At 41.7% G+C, this 16,735-nt stretch overlaps 1 long non-coding RNA gene across 3 annotated transcripts in view; it reads right to left on the reverse strand.

Annotated features, from left to right (window-relative positions):
- LOC132213327 (uncharacterized) overlaps positions 1-16,735 on the reverse strand; it is a 53,535-nt gene that overhangs the window by 20,896 nt on the left and 15,904 nt on the right. Inside the window, exons 3-4 of one of the 3 annotated variants that reach the window (XR_009447955.1) lie at positions 11,146-11,330; positions 7,501-9,017 (exon numbers count right to left, since the gene is read on the reverse strand). This is a non-coding gene — a long non-coding RNA (uncharacterized LOC132213327). Of the gene's footprint in view, positions 1-7,500; positions 9,018-11,145; positions 11,331-13,227; positions 14,401-16,735 lie in introns of those variants that run through there. The other 2 variants (XR_009447956.1, XR_009447957.1) reach the window with 2 other exon arrangements.

Here is a 16,735-nt window from a genome sequence, read left to right on the forward strand (position 1 = left end):
GTGAAACACAATTCATAAATTTTAATTTTTTTTGTGTGGAAGAATATTTATTTGGTAAATCACAGAGGTAGAAAAAGTAATTCCTAGAAGAAATAGGCTTAGGAAACTAGTTCTAGAGGTAAAGGGAGGGCCCCTGGAGCTTGGAAGCAAGGAAGCTAATGGTAATGTGCCTGGAGCCAGAGGATGAGGAGGGGGAGAAAGGGAAAGGCACGGGCATGATCCCAGGAAGGAGAGCACCCACAAATTGTAATATTTTAATGTGGCTTACTCTCAAGGATTTGCTCCTCATCCATTTCTTCTCAGTTTCATGGGGAGAGCGAAGGACTTGGTTTCAGAAGCAATGTTCAGTTTTCTTTAAAAATGGTAATAGTACCCATCCTGAGTGGCTATAGGAAGGATTAGATGTGTGGAAAAGCTCTTTGCAAACTAGGCTATTCAAATGACAGTGTCAGAGGACAGACTATTCCTGAAAAAACATTTAACTTTCTGCACCTTTAGAAAAATGAACTACAAAGTGATTTAAATATTATTTTGTTAGAAATAATATATGATCCACTTTTTGAAGAGAGTGATCTGGTAAATACAGAGCCAAACTTAGAAGATACTGGTAATTTCAAGTAATTCTATGCAAAATTTTTTTTTTTTAGAAAGCTATTAAATTGACAACTGAAAGATTTCTTTAGTGTGTGGCATTTTACAATAGAGGAGATAAAAGTTGAGAAGAAAAAGAATAAAATCTGGTGTATATAACTGTCAAAAATCAAGGAATAATATGCATGCTTATATTCAAGTCTGAAAAGATGGTAATGTAAAAAAATGGTAATGGAATTTGCCTCTGGGACAAGCAGTGGAAGACTTAGTTTTTGTTTTCCCCCCTTTCAACGTGTTTATTGAAGAAAAATATAAATGAGGCTTTAGTTTTGTTGGAAGCTACTTTCTAGTCATTGATTTATAGTATCCTGATAGCAAGAAAAAGAGTTATATCTTTCTTTATACTAAAAAAAATACTTATACATTTTATACAGTTTATTTGAATCAGGATACAAATATTGCAGTTGGTTACTAAGTCTCAAGTCTTTGTTTGTTTGCTTTTTGTTATCTTTTTTATTGATTCAGGTATTATTAGTACATATGTGTCTTATCCCCCTATTGCCCCCGCCCACCCCCTCCCCTGCTCATGCCCTCACCCTCCTGGTGTCTGTTTCCATTGGTTATGTCTTAAGTCTCTTTTTAATATATCTTTTATTCCTTGCAATATAGTCTTTGAAGGGACCAGTCTTTTGTACTGTAGAGTATCTGCTCTGAATTTTGTCATTTAATGTGTTTCTCTGGTTCTCTGTGTTTCCTACAAATTAGTAGAGCTAAGCTTGATCAGATTCAAATATGATGTTTTTAGCAAGAATACTTCATAGGTCATGGTGTGCATTTCCATTGGGAAGCACACAATGTCTAATGATCTGTTGTGCTGTTATCCACCATTGATCATTGCTACAATTACTGTGCCAATGTCTCTCCACTCATTTTCAGACTTGCCAAAAACCATGAAGTCTTAGTTGTTACAAAAAGAAAAAAAATTGGGGGGGGTGAGAGAATTGAATGAAGGTGGTCAAAGATACAAACTTCCAGCTATAAGATGAACAAGTACTAAGGATGTACAACATATGATTATAGTTAATACAGCTGTATGATATATTTGAAAGTTGATAAGAGAGTAGATCCCAAAAGTTCTCATCACAAGGAAAAAAACCCCATTTTTTTAATGAAATGATGGGTGGTAACAAAAGTTATTGTGGTGCCCTAGCCAGTTTGGTGCAGTGGATAGAGCGTTGGCCTGAGGACTTAAAGGTCCCGGGTTCGATTCCAGCCAAGGGCACATGCCTGGGCTGCGGACTTGGTCCCCAGTGGGGGCCGTGCAGAAGGCAGCCAATCAATGACTCCCTCATCATTGATGTTTCTATCTCTTCCTCCTTCTCCCTTCCTCTCTTAAATCAATAAAGAAATATATTTAAAAAAAAAGTTATTGTGGTAATAATTTCACAATACATGTAAGTCAAGTTGGCATGTGATAGATCTCTTAAATTTATATGTGCTATATGTCAGTTTTATCTCACAACTGAAAAAAATCTAAAAAATATAAGGAAAAATAACTAGCATAAATATTCTAAACATTAGTGTATCTGCTTTTATAACAAGAAATCTTACAACCCCAAAAGTTATTCTTCAACTTCTCTGCTTCCTTTCACATTCTTCCTGACACCATGAGGGTCTTGTTTTCCTTTCTGGAATCTGTAGCTCTTATCACCTAATTTTATTGTAGCTGTTAATGGATTATTTTTTATTTTGTCATTGTCCTTTTATATGGGGGCATACAGGAAGATTCAAACACTAGACGACTATCACTACCATCTTCCCAGAAAACTCTCAAGACTTAGTTTTCCTGTCTCCTTTTTGAAGAAATTATTAAAATAAAGCATTAGACTAGGAGTAAAAGTTTTAGGTCCCTTCTATCACTTAAATGAAATAAAATAAAATAAAATGAAAAGATGGTGGTGATAAATGCAAGTGCTACAGAAAAAAAAAAAGCATAAAAAGGAGATGATGGGCAGGATAGTGACCTTCAATAAAACCCTCACAGGGTGGGCCCTGTGGATATCAGAGAGGAAATACTTCCGGGAGAGAACAGTCAGTGCTTGGGAGGGGTGAGTGGGGGAGGAGGAAGAGGGGCTTGGGATGTCTGAGGAACAGCAAGGAATCATCATGACTGGAGCAGAGGGAAGAGGAGGAAAAGACACAGAAGATGAGGTCAGAAAGGAAGGAGGTTGGGGATGGGGCATAGAGGAAGGGATCTTGGAGGCTCTTGTAAGGATTTTGGCTTCTTTGTGTGGCCAGCTACTGGAGGTTTTGACTAGGATGACAATCGGATAACATTTAGGGTCTTTCTGCAGCTGGGTGAGAATGGTCTGTAAGCAGCAAGGGCAAAAGAAAGGTGGTCACTTAAGAGGCTTTTTCAATAGCCTATATTGCAAACCCAAGTGTTTCTAATTTCAAAGCCAGTTCTTCCACTAACCCTTCTGTACTAACGTGGTCATAAGAGTGAATATACTTCTAATGTATGGGTAGTTATTTCCCCCAAAACCCTATTATCCTATATATCTTATATAATAAAAGCCTAATATGCTAAGTGTCCAACCGTTCATTTGACCGTTTGACCAGTCGCTATGACGTGCACTGACCACTAGGGGCCAGACACTTCAACTGGTAGGTTAGCTTGCTGCTGGGGTCCGGCCGATTGGGACTGGGAGAAATGGGCCGTACACGCCCTAGATCAGTGGTTCTCAACCTTCCTAATGCTGTGACCCTTTAATACAGTTCCTCATGTTGTGGTGACCCCCAATTTCATTGTTACAAATTGAACATAATTAACGCATAGTGATTAATCACAAAAACAATATGTAATTATATATGTGTTTTCCAATGGTCTTAGGCGACCCCTGTGAAAGGGTCGTTCAACCCCCAAAGGGGTCACGACCCACAGGTTGAGAACCGCTGCCGTAGATGGATCTGTGCACTGGGCTGGTTTCGGCCAGATCCCCGGAGGCCAGGCCGAGGGACCCCACTGGTGCATGAATCCGTGCACCAGGCCTCTAGTATTACAAATAAGCCATGAAAATATCCTTTTAAAAAATATTTTTTATTTCAGAGAGGAAGAAGGAGGGAGAGAGATAGAAACATCAATGATGAGAGAAAATCATTGATTGGCTGCCTCTTGCACGCCCTACACACGAGACAGAGTCCCAGGCATGTGCCCTGACTACGAATGGAACTGTGACCTCCTGGTTCATAGGGCGATGCTCAACCACTGAGCCACACCAGCCAGGCAAAAATATTCTTTTAAAATAAAAATCCTCTTAAAACCTACTCATTACAGTTTTTTTTTAAAAAAAAATGTATTTCTTTATTGATTTCAGAGAGGAAGGGAGAGGGGAGAGAGAGAAACATCAATGATGAGAGAGGATCATCGATCGGCTGCCTCCTGCATGCCCCCCACTGGGGATTGAGCCCGCAAACCAGGCATGTGCCCTTGGCCAGAATCGAACCTGGGACCCTTCAATCCGCAGGCTAACGCTCTATCCACTGAGCCAAGCCGGCCAGGGCATCATTACAGTTTTAAGTATATAATATTTGAAATTCTTTTATTTTTCTATTAGAAGCCACTCCCACCAAAGAAGGGAAACTGACTTGCTTTAGTAACAGCATTGAGAAATTTAAACCAGCCCTTACAATTCAGCACACTAGACTGAAAACAGCAGTGCTGTCATTTTGTGAAGGTTCTTCTTTGTTGTTCTTATAATTAGAAAATAACTAATGGGTTGCAGATATGATCTTGAAAAAAAGTGATATTTTTTCAAGAAAAGGATGTGGTAGAGACTGCCAGTTGTTTGGCCAGTAAGTATTTTCCCTTTCTTCCTTGCAATTAGTCCTATACTTTTGCTGAAGGTGGCAATATGCCCAACTGGAAGAAAAAACTATTTTCCAAATTATATTGACCATCCTGGCTAGAGAGAAGTAGGGTTTTCAAGGAAAGGCCTTTAGAAGGGAAACACTTGGCTGGCTTGGCCTTTTGATCTTTGCCTTTTCTATTTTCCTTCTTTTTTTTCTTTTTTCTTTTTTATAATTAAATCTTTATTGTTCAGATTATTACATTTGTTCCTCTTTTTTCCCCCCCCATAACTCCCCTCCTCCCAGTTTCCGCCCCACCCTCCGCCCTCACTCCCCACCCACTGTCCTCATCCATAGTTGCACAATTTTTGTCCAGTCTCTTCCTGCATCTCCCACACCCCTTTCCCCCCAAGAATAGTCAGTCCATTCCCTTTCTATGTCCCTGATTCTATTATAATCAAGAGTTCATTCTGTTCATCAGATTATTTATTCACTTGATTCTTAGATTCACTTGTTGATAGATGCATATTTGTTGTTCATAATTTGTATCTTTACCTTTTTCTTCCTCTTCCTCTTCTTAAAGGATACCTTTCAGCATTTCATATAATCCTGGTTTGGTGCTGATGAACTCCTTTAGCTTTTCCTTATCTGTGAAGCTCTTTATCTGACCTTCAATTCTGAATGATAGCTTTGCTGGATAAAGTAATCTTGGTTGTAGGTTCTTGGTATTCATCACTTTGAATATTTCTTGCCACTCCCTTCTGGCCTGCAAAGTTTCTGTTGAGAAATCAGCTGACAGTCGTATGGGTATTCCCTTGTAGGTAACTGAGTTACTTTCTCTTGCTGTTTTTAAGATTCTCTCTTTATCTTTTGCTCTTGGCATTTTAATTATGATGTGTCTTGGTGTGGTCCTCTTTGGATTCCTTTTGTTTGGGGTTCTCTGCGCTTCTTGGACCTGTAAGTCCATTTCTTTCACCAGGTGGGGGAAGTTTTCTGTCATTATTTCTTCAAATAGGTTTTCAATATCTTGCTCTCTCTCATCTTCTGGCACCCCTATAATTCTGATGTTGGTACGCTTGAAGCTGTCCCAGAGGCTCCTTACACTATCCTCGCATTTTTGGATTCTTTTTTCATTTTGCTTTTCCGGTTGCGTGTTTTTTGCTTCCTCGCATTTCAAATCATTGACTTGATTCTTGCGCTCCTCTGGTCTGCTGTCGGGAGTCTGTATAATATTCGTTATTTCAGTCCGTGTATGCTTAATTTCTAGTTGGTTCCCCAACATAACATCGAGGGTCTCATTAGTTTTCTTGTAGATCTCATTAAGTTTATCGGCGGCTTCTAAACAGTTCTTGAGAGACCTTAAAAGTGTGGTTCTGAACTCTATATCTTCCATTGACAATTTTGTCCTGTTTCTTTGTCTCCGCATTTTGTTATGCTTCCTTGGTGCACCCCCTAGTGGTCTTTGTTCGCAGTCTTATAGTTAAATCTTGATTGTTGTAGCTAATTCCAGGGAGGGTTTGACCTCCAGGCCAAGTGGCTATGAGAATCAGCTGTGTCAGCAGTGAGAGAACTTCTGTCCTCTAGGGAGGTGCTAATCTAGCCTTTGCCTGAGGCTATCCAGCAAATGCCTCTGTGCAGGGCTTGGGTAGGGCGGGTCGCACAGGATCAACAGGGTGGGCCGGAGAGAGCAGTTACGGCAGCTCTCAGTCCTGTCCCCAGGGGCTCTGCCTCTCTGAGTCCCAGCACCCGCTGCAAAGCTGGGAGAGAAAGCTGCCCTCGCTCTGACCGAAGCCAGACAGTCCCGCTTCTCCCGTTTGAGTCTGGGTCCCTAAAGACTCGCCTGTATCTGGAGCTCAGAGTCTGCGACTCCCTCCCGATTGAAAACAACAACCGCGCCCTCCGCTGCCAGCCCGCTCCTCGCACTCCGCACCTCAGAATTTGACTTCAGCACTGCGCCTCCTCTGAGTGTCCGTATGCGTTTCTCTTTCCTCCTGGTTGTAGGACTTCCACTCAGCCAGCGTTCCTGTGGTTCTGCGTGATGTCCGTTCCGTCTTTTAGTTTCACTTTTGAAGTAGTTGTTCAAGGCAGCAAACTCCGGCGTTAACCTATGCCGCCATCTTGGTTCTCTCCTATTTTCCTTCTTCCTTTTTGAAACTTGAATGTGATGCTTAGAGCCAGAGTAGCTATCCTATAATCATGAGGAAAAGGTCAAGGGAAATCTGAAAAACTTTGGCTCCCACACCTTTAATATTAGCAACTGCCACAGAATCAATACTAGTAACTGCCAACCTCCAGGCTAGGTGTTATCTCGTTGCTTTTTTAATCTTTTTAGAAAATTGATTTCAGAGAGGAAGAGGGGGAGAGAGATGGAAACATCAATGATGAGAAAGAATTACTGATCAGCTGCCTCCTTTACACCCCACACTGGGGATCGAGACTGTAACCTGGGCATGTGCTCTGACCAGGAATTGAACTGTGACCACCTGGTTCATAGGTTGACACTAAACCACTGAGCCGAGCCACGCCAGCTGGGCAGGTGTTATCTTGTTTAAATCTCAGTTGAAAATATATATATATAGTAGCAAACACAGTTCCTAATTCAAGACATATACCAAACCCATCATTAAACATACTTTGGAAAGAAGTGACATTTCTGAATTTCCACTAGCTACATGTGCCTGTGATGTTAAACATGTACACTGAGGTCAATCTTTTACTTCTCTTTGAAGAATGCTCACTTTTTCCAAGAAGAAGAATATCTCCTGCATTTATATATGAGGAAAGAAATGCAAAGCAAGAAATTAACATTGGAGCCCTTCTGAAACAAATAACATTTCTGTTAAATCTTGCATTATTAATAAAAAGCATTGTATATTTTATTATGAAAATATGCTATTTAGTGGCACCATAATAATGCTCAAATGGATTGAGAAAGTTACAGTATTTTTTTTCCATCCTTAAGTTATGTTCCTGAAAACCATGCCAAAAGAACGTGTGGGTGAGGAATGGAAACATTTCATGCGAAACTTGGAGACAAAGGAACCAAAACAGGGGCAGGAGAAAGCCAAAGTACACTTTATTAAAGATGTTCACTAATATAAAACAGCCCACTAAATACAGGTATATCATTGGCATTATGGACAAATATATACATCTTTAACAATGAGTATCATGCAATTCATTTTCTTTGTTATGCCTTGCTTGTCAAGAAATTTTTAGAACTTCTCTTTCTCCCATAGTTATAATGAGATTTTGTAAATTTGTTTTATTCTCACAGGAGTAGAGAGCAACTGTATTCTGCCTCAGCTTTTCTTTCTCTTGCAAGGAGACTCTGAACCAATATTTCATATTGCTGTGCTGTTAGTTCCACTGCTCTCCAACTTTCCCATGTGGGAGCACACTGACCACCAGGGGGCAGCTCCTGCATTGAGTTATGTTCCTGAAAACCATGGTGGTCAGTGCGCATCATAGCGACCAGTCGTTCTGTCATTCCACCTTAACAGTCGCTTAGGCTTTTATTATATAGATGTAATGGGAAGCTCTGGGAGGGATGAGAACTGAAGAGGGACTTGTGTTTTAAATGGCCACTCTTGTTACATAGGGTGCCATAGGTGTTTGCAATAATCCAAGAGAAAGATGATGGTGGCTTGGACTAGAGTTGTAGTGGAGGAGATAGTGAGAAATATCCAGATTCTGGATATATTTTTAACATAACAATAAAAGGATTTTAGTGTGGAGTGTGAAAGAAATTGATGAGTCCAAGGATGAAGTTTCTAGATTGAGCAACAGGAGGATGGGGTTGCCACTTTCTAAATTGGGTGAGATTTGGGTGTGGGGAGTTAGCAGAGGCTATTGATGCGCTGTCCCACTGTACCTTGGCCTACTTCTGAGCTTACTTGCAGCTTGGTGGCAGTTCTGCCCTCCTAACCTCTGTTTCTCTGTCTTGGGGATTTCTCCATCAACAGTGAGGAATGGGAAGGGAGTTACTGGATAAATAACCCAGCTTCTCTCTTCCTGGGTGGGACAATTCTGAGATGCCTTCTACAAGATTCCTTAGAGAGGATCCAGCTTCAATTGCCCACAATATTGACCTGCTCCTTAAACCGTCCTTTATTAACATTTCTCCTTTCTTTTTTACTCCCCCTATTTCTATACTTCCTGGGGGTAACCTCCTATATAAGTTAGATTTTGTTGCATAACAAACTGCCCCAAAATTTAGTGGCTTAAAACAACTATTTTTGCTCATGATTCTGTGGGTCAGCAATGGCCTAGATTCATCTGTGTGACTCTTCTGCTGGCCTTGCCTGGGGTCACTTAGTGGCTATAATCATTGGGCAGCTTGACTGGATCTAGATGGTTTAAGATGACCTCTGCTGATAGATGGCAGAAGCTAGCTGTCAGCTGGTTGATTTAAGAGGCTTCAGATGGGATGGTTCACCTGCTCCTCTGTCCCTCTTAATCTCCAGGAGGCTAGATGAGGTTGTTTCACATGACAGTCTCAGGGAAGCCAGAAAGCATCCTGAGGCCTGGGTCAGAAGTCTCACAGTGTCACTTCGGCTGCATTCTTTTGGTCAAAGCTAGTCACAATGCCAGATCAGATTTTTATTTCATTTTATTTTTAAATATATCTTATTGATTTTTTACAGAGAGGAAGTGAGAGGGATAGAGAGCTAGAAACATCGATGAGAGAGAAACATTGAGCAGCTGCCTCCTGCACGCTCCCTTACTGGGGATGTGCCTGCAACCAAGGTACATGCCCTTGACTGGAATCGAACCTGGGACCCTTGAGTCCGCAGGCCGATGCTCTATCCACTGAGCCAAACCAGTTAGGGCGCCAGATCAGATTCAAAGGGTGGAGAGAAAAATCTCACTTCTTGATGGGGAGTGATATCAAAGTTACTTTGCAAGAGGGGCAGACATATAAGAAGGGAAGAAAGTTTAGGCCATCTTTGCAAGCAATTCACTCATGTCCCTCACTCCCTGAATTAACTACTACTCTGGGTCCTTGTCTCACAGTCTGCTCTTGGGGGAATACAAACCAAAATGGGGTGGGTGGGAATCAAAGCTCTGGTTTAGACATTCAAAGTTTGAAACATTTATTGGAGAAATCCAAGGAGAGATTTTAAATTAGCAGTTGAATATATGAACCTGGACTTCAGAACAGAGGTCTGGGTTAGAGATGCTCAAGTTGGGAGTCTTTGCTATGTACATAAGTATATAAACTGATGGGCCTGGATAAGATCATATGGAGAATGTGCAGAGAGAAAGAAGAGGTCAGAAGACTAAGTCCTGGGCCACTTTAATGTTAAGAGTCAGGGATAGGTAGAGGGGCCTGCAGAGGACACTGAGAAGGAGCAGCCAGTGATGTCCTAGAGTGACAGTGGTGTCCTGGAGGCCAAAGAAAGGACGTTTCCAAGAGTGATAAACAGTGACAGGGAAGAGCCTTCCATATGCTCTCTGTGTAAAGTGATTTGGGATCTTTGCTCCACACGTGTCAGCATTTTATATCCATCTTCATATTTTCTCATTTACTTACTTTTAAGAATTATAACTCAAAGGCAGAGGTAAGTAAGACATCTACCTTTGGGACAGGTCTGTAAACACGGAGTTGAGAAGGAAGCCACAGAAAGGCAATAGCCTGCAGATTCATCACAGTCACAAGTTTAACTAACTCTGTAGCCCTGGGAAGCTTTTCATGATTTTAACACAGTTTAGTGCAGGATACAGGAGTTAGCATGGACCTTACAAAAGAACTAGACGATCAAGCTATTTTAAAATTTATATTTCAAAAGAATTCAACATTACATTGCTTGTTTACAATTAGCTCGAGATTAGGTTTTATCTACCTCCCCTGAATCTGTTCTGATGTGCTTTGTGCACCTCATTTGAATGGTTTGGTTTCTTTCCACTTACTTTCCCCACTCCAAATTTTCCTGAACTGATTTTGTTTTTCTCCTTATTTTCCCCCCAACACCATTTATCCCTCCTATGCCCTATTCCACCTCAACCCACTCTGCTTCCCCCTGAACTGATTCTTGTCATGCATTCCACATATAATGTTCTAATTTCCACAGTCTATGCCTAAAAGGAAGAAAAAGAGCCTACTTTAAATCTGGGTTCAGAGCATAATTAGAATAAAATTTCTGTTGTCTGTAAACAATTACTAAGAAGCTTAAATATGTTTACTGTAAATAACTAAAACCTCAAAATACTTATTTTGAAAAGATAAGGCAACCTCTCTCCTTCCTTTCATTGGCTGCCAAATGGCAACAGCCCCACTTCCTCATCGAGTTCCTTGCAATCCCTCCCAAACAGACATTTGCACCCAAATTTTTGTCTCAGTGCCTGCTTTTGGGAGAGCCCAAACCAACACAGTGTTCTGAATATGTGGAATGCCCTGCACTTCACTTGGCAACAAACAGTGGAGTCCAAAGGCAGCTGAACCTTTCATGGCCACATGCCCCTCACTTTGGACAGCCCTCCCTGGGACTGGCCAAGCGGCATGTAAGTTTGTGATCCTGCGCATGTAAGCAACAAGCAGGGGGAGTTGTTTCCTTTTTATATTTCCAAGCACTGAGAGAACAGACCCAACAAATACTTACTTTATAATTTCAAAACCATAGTACAAGCTACATAATCCATGTAATTAAAAAAGCTAAATATTAAAAAAGCTAAATATATAAACAAAAATACTTTCATAAATACCTCATATGCTGTCATGTGCCTTTTTCTAATTTCTTTCCTGCTTCTTTATTTTTCTTAAATTGGGGTTGTAAGAGTTTTCAAGAACTTGCTTTGCTTAATTTTTGTCTTCTGGGCCTTTGTTACCTCATTGGCTTGAGTGTTTTCAGGAGGACGGTTAATGCTTCAACTTGAATTAGCAAGCTCTCCTGGAAGAAAAACACACCATGTCATTTCTAAATTAATTCTATAACCGTACAGAATTTGATTTTCACAAAAGAATGTGAAAATTATCTTAGATAATTTAGGCAGCAATTTCATCTGACAAATGTGAGATTCTATTCTTTTAAAAATTTTATTGAATGTATTGGGATGACATTAATTAATAAAATTATATAGTTTTCAGATTAACCTATATAATTCTACAATACATCATCTGTATATTGTATTGTGTGTTCATTACCCAAAGTCAAGTCTCTTTTCGTCACCATTTACCCTACTTTTATCCTCTTCTACTTCCCCCAACCCTGCTTTCCCTCTGGTAATAACCTTACTGTTGTCATTGTCTCTGAGGTGTTTTTTTTCCCTTAATCCTTCCACCTTTTTCATAGACTTCCTCCCCTCTAACAGATGTCAGTCTGTTTTCTGTATCTATGAGTCTGTTTCTATTTTGTTTGTAAGCTTATTTTATTCATTAGATTCCACATGTAAGTGAAATCATATGGTACTTGTCCTTTTCTGACTAGCTTATTTCGCTTAGCAGAATACTCTTCAGATCCATCCATGCTGTGGTAAAAGGTAATATCTCTCTCTCTCTCTCTCTCTCTCTCTCAGCCAAGTAGTATTCCATTGTGTAAATGTACCACAGGCTTTTTATCCACTCATCTATTGATGGGCACTTGGGCTGCTTCCAAATCTTGGCTACTGTTAATGCTGCAATGAACCTAGGGGTGCATATATTCTTTTGAATCAGTGTTTCAGGTTTCTTTGCATATATTTCCAGAAGTGGAACTGCTGGGTCATGAGGCAGTTCCATTTTTAATTTTTTGAGATAACTCCATACTGCTTTCCACAGTGGCTGCACCAATCTACATTCCCACTAGCATTGCATGAGTGTTCCCTTTTCTCCACATCCTTGCCAATACTTCTTGTTTGTTGATTTATTGATGATACCCATTCTGACAGGTGAGAGTTGATATCTCACTGTGGTTTTAATTTGCATCTCTCTGATGATTAGTGACATTGAACATCTTTTCACATATCTATTGCCCATCTGTATGCCTTGCTCAAAAACTGCTTCATAAATGAGTCTGTAGTATCCAATGTGTTTTGGGCACTGCAGCTCCGTGGGCAGGGTCTGTGACCGTTTTGCTAATTACTGAACCTCCAGCACCTACTATAGTGACTGTGATATAGTGGGTGCTCAATAAACATTGGTTTAATGAGTAAGTGCATAAATTTATACATATTAATTCAGAATACCTGACACTCATTGAATGTATATATCTGCAATAGTTTTTTTTTAAAAAAATAAATCTTTATTGTTCAGATTATTACAGTTGTTCCCCCCTCCCCCCCCATAGCTCCCCTCCACCCAGTTCCCACCCCACCCTCTGCCCTTACCCCCCCACTGTCCTCATCCATAGGTGTACGCTTTTTGTCAACGGGTCAAAGGTCATACACATGGAAAATGTAGCTATTTCCATCCGCAACATGTCTCTGTGCTCGGAAAGGTCTCTCACGACTTGTTCATGCTCTACTCAGAAAGGGTGCGGAGCCACGTAACGGCTTTTTAAAATAATGTATCCTCTTATGTTTAAAATGAGGATTTCGCTACCAAAACTGAGGAGAAAGCAACACTACAGCTGCTCTCGCCCCGCTCGCCCTTCGGGTGATAGTTGTGCGTGAGGCTGCGAGCTGGTTTGCGGGCCATCGACAAAGCTGTCTGGGCAGCTTGCGTGGTTCTGCCGGCTTCTCAGGGGCCATCGCAGCCTCGCAGGGGCCGTCACAGCCTCACGCAGCCTCTCAGGGGCCGTCGGAGCCTCGCAGGGGCCGTCGCAGCCTCACGCAGCCTCTCACAGGCCGTTGCAGCCTCACGCAGCCTCGCAGGGGGCGTCGCAACCTCGCAGGGGCCATCGCAGCCTCACGCAGCCTCATAGGGGCCGTCACAACCTCGCAGGGGCCATCGCAGCCTCGCAGGGGCCGTTGCAGCCTCACGCAGCCTCACAGGGGGCGCTGCATCCCACGTTGGGGGTGAAGGTGCGAGACAGAAGCTCCCCTTGCTGTCTCTCCTGCTGCTCCCTTTCGTATCGCTGATGCTGGAAGTTTCTGAGAGCCGTCTGCAGGTGCTGGACATCATACTTTAACTGGTCAACACGAAGTTTGGCATTCTGTCTTTTGTTGGGAGGCTCCTTGCTGGACAAAAATCTCCAAGCGTTCTAGCTGGCTGAATATCTGGTATGCTTGCTTGGATTTTGTTTTCTGCTAAGTGCACAGACTGCTTGCCTGCCGTCCCCCGGCGTCCCATGTGAGACTGGATCTGGTGGACCTGCTTGTGTGTTTGCTGGTACAGCGGTTCCGTGACGCCGGCCCAGCCGGGTCCAGCTCCAGCTTCCTCCGAACCTGAGTCTGCTTCTTGAGTGTGTCCCTTATGGATGCAAGGAGTTGAAATCTGCAGTTTGTTGGGTTAGGCTGCAAAAGCGCAGGTGGTTCCTTTTGTGCCACTGGCACAGCTTGGGTGGGGATGTAAATTGATTAGGGCGGGGTCTCAGGGAATCACCAGGGCGGAGCAAACAGCAATGGTTGTTGTCAGTGTCTCCGCGACTCCTCGCCTCTCCGCGACTCTGCGTTTCCGCATCCCCGAGTGCCGCGCCCCCACAGCAACAATGATCCCTGAGAGCAGCTCCATGAGAAAGCCACCCTTGCTCTCCGACCTGCTGCAAGACAGTCCAGCCTCTCCCCGTAGGGGTCTGGGACCTCGGAATCCCGCCCCAAACAAGCTCAGTGGATTCGAGAGCTTGTATCCCCTTCCGATTGAAAAAAACCGCACATCCAGTTGCAGCCCGCCTGGTGCGCACCTCCGTACCTCTGTTCTTGGCGCCTCTGCACCTCCTACTCAGTCTCAATGCTCTTCTTTCTTTCCTTCCAGTTGTAGAACTTCCACTGGGCCAGCTTTCCCATGGTTCTGGATGATAGCTGTTTTGTCTTATAGTTGGTAGTTTCAATGTTCTTGTGGGAGGCAGCACGCACAGGTCTATACCTTATGCCGCCATCTTGGTTCTCCCCGCAATGGTTGTTTTTAAAAGGAAATAGTTTCTATAAATTTGCAAATAAAGCAATAATCTGATAGTTTATAGAAAATGCCCCACAGTACCCAATTTTATTTCTTTTGACATAATACCATCTCTGGATATAGTCTATTTTGCAAAATAAAATAGCACTTTTACAGTGATTATATTGGATAGGGAAGACAATATCGCCTCCACTTACTGGACAATAATTTATCCAATATTAGTGTTACTAGGTTGTTTTGCATCACTAATAATGGAAATCCTAAGTATACTGACTAATACCCATTCCCGATCAAACTACTGGGAGAGGACAGGGGATTACTCATGGCACTAGGGACCAAGTGGGCTGCTCCTAAGATATTAGGGCTGTATGGGACAGGGTAGATGCCTGAACAAGATTGGTGGGAGTGTATCCTGGGTAGGTACTGTGTCTTCCACAGTCACTAACTAATAACTGGAAGAATTGGCACTCAAACCTAGTTGTCCTGAAATCAAATGTAATGCTTTTGTTTTAAGGTAATGTGCTGTAACAAACTATTCATTTTACAGAAAGTAAATTATTCATATTTTTGTTTGTTGTTTTGTTTCTTAATTTAAAGGGTAATACATTCCTAGAGTTCTTCTGGTAACATTATTCTAAGTTCCTTATTAACATTAAGGGAGTCTGCAGAATGTATTCCAGTAATTTTGAAGCAGTGTTCTTTAATAGTTCTTCAATACTTCCCCATGGAGGATAACTAATGTTTCCTGTGAGCTTCTACACTAAGTCCTCCTAATGCCAGAGTTCAATAAGTATCTATACTAATAAGAGGGTAATATGTTAACTAGACTGGACATCTTCTGGATGTCCATCTGAACACCCATCCGGACAAAGCCACAGTGGCTGCGAGGCAGCCAATCAATGTGTCTATCTCACATCAATGTTTCTTTCTCTCTGTTTCTCCCCTTCCCTTCCACTCTCTCTAAAAAATCAATGGGAAAAAAATATCCTTGGGTGGGAATTAACAACAACAAAAAATCCATTAAAATAAACGTTGTGCCTCATAAACTCATTATAATGGATGTTAATGATACCCTAGTCATATTAGTTTCCTTTGGCTCTTTAACAAATTACCACAAACTGGGTGGATTAAAATAATAAAAATTTAGTTTTTTGCAGCCTGGAAGCAAGAAGTACAAAATCAGTATCACTGGCTCAAAATCAGTATCAGCAGGCCCTCCCTTTGGAAGATCTAGGGGAGACTCTATTCCTGGCCTCTTCAAACTTTTGGGGGCTGCGAGCATTCCATTCTTTGCTTGTAGCAACATCACATCGATTGCTACCTCCATCTTCACATCACCTTCTCCTCTATGTCTATGTCAAATCTCTGGCTGCCTCTCTCTTATAAGGATGGATATGATGGAATTTAGGGCCCACTAGGTAATCCAGCATAATCTCTTCCTTTCTACATGCATTTATAGGTTCCAGGGATTAGACCTAATATCTTTGGGGACCATCATTCAGTCTACTACACTACGATTTTTTCCCCTTTGCTCTTTTCTGTTAATCCTTACCTGAGGATATTTTTCCATTGATTTTTAAGGAGAGTGGAAGAGAGAGGGTAAGACAGAGAAACATCGATGTGAGAGAAACACATTGATTGGTTGCCTCCTGCATAAGCCCCAACCAGGGCCCGGGCCAGGAGGAGCCTGCAACCAAGGTACTTGCCTTTAACCGGAATTGAACCCAGGACCCTTTGGTTGGCAGGCTGACAATCTATCCACTGAGCCAAACCGGTTAGGGCAAATATTCTTATAGTTGGAGGAAAGTTCCTATCAGGGGAGTACCAAGAGGTATCTTTTTTTTTTTTCCCCCTTCTGATTTGTTCTTTTCCCTTCTTTGAATATATGTTTATTTCTGGAAAACTAAGAAAGACAATGACTTGATTTTCATATATAACAATAGAATTATATTTTCCAGCCCAAACCGGTTTGGCTCAGTGGATAGAGTGTCGGCCTGAGGACTGAAGGGTCCCAGGTTCGATTCCGGTCAAGGGCATGTACCTGGGTTGTGGGCACATCCCCAGTAGGAGATGTGCAGGAGGCAGCTGATCGATGTTTCTCTCTCATTGATGTTTCTAACTCTCTATCCCTCTACCTTCCTCTCTGTAAAAAATCAATAAAATATATTTTTTTAAAAAAACTGTGAAAAAAGAAAAGAATTATATTTTCCAAAGAATACTTCCCCATAGAGGATAACTAATGTTATATTAGTTATTTGTGACTCATTTATAATATTTGTGACTCATAATGTTTGTGACTCATTCATAAATGTGTTTGAATGT

This window comes from Myotis daubentonii, chromosome 12 (assembly GCF_963259705.1).
Source record: "Myotis daubentonii chromosome 12, mMyoDau2.1, whole genome shotgun sequence".
NCBI lineage: Eukaryota > Metazoa > Chordata > Mammalia > Chiroptera > Vespertilionidae > Myotis > Myotis daubentonii.